Below are 675 nucleotides of genomic sequence, written 5' to 3' on the forward strand. Positions count from 1 at the left end.
TGAGAAGTTACTACACCTTGACTTTGGAAAGTACATCTAGAAGACATTAAACAGAAAGTAGAGATGTGAATCAATTTATTATTAGTTTTTTCAAAAAAGTTAAAATATAAATAGCAAAAACAAATACATTTTAATATTATTAGCTTTAATATTAGAACAGAATGTAGATCATAAATCACATCTTCTCATTATTATTTCTCTCTGTCATCCTTTCACTGACATGAGCTAAAAAAATAAAGTCTACTACTCACTAGAAACCTAATATCTTCATTCTATCAGACATACTGATTAAAATAAATGTTATAATGTGTTGAACACTTACTATCATTGAGGAGTATTAACAAGAGTACTTTCTGCTGCTATAACAAATGAAGTTCAAGATTTCAGGGGCATAACACGATAGGAAGTTATTTTTTTCTTACATTACAGTTCAATGCAGATGTACCTGCTTAGTGAGTGGCTTTTTTACTTGCAGTTATCCAGGCTTTCAAATTCCTAATAACTTATAGCTTCAATAATATTCTAGGCAAGGATCTCTTCGTGCTTGGCACCTAGTCAGGGAAAGGGGAGAGAGAGTGTGAGGAAGGACACTAGTCTTAAAAGCTCACATTATTCCGTTTTGATTCTGTTGCAAGATCTAGTGCCAAGATCTCACTGGATGCAAGGCATCTCTAA

The sequence above is a fragment of the Puma concolor genome, chromosome B1, assembly GCF_028749965.1.
Source record: "Puma concolor isolate L17-30 chromosome B1, mPumCon1.1.hap2, whole genome shotgun sequence".
In the NCBI taxonomy this organism is placed as follows: domain Eukaryota; kingdom Metazoa; phylum Chordata; class Mammalia; order Carnivora; family Felidae; genus Puma; species Puma concolor.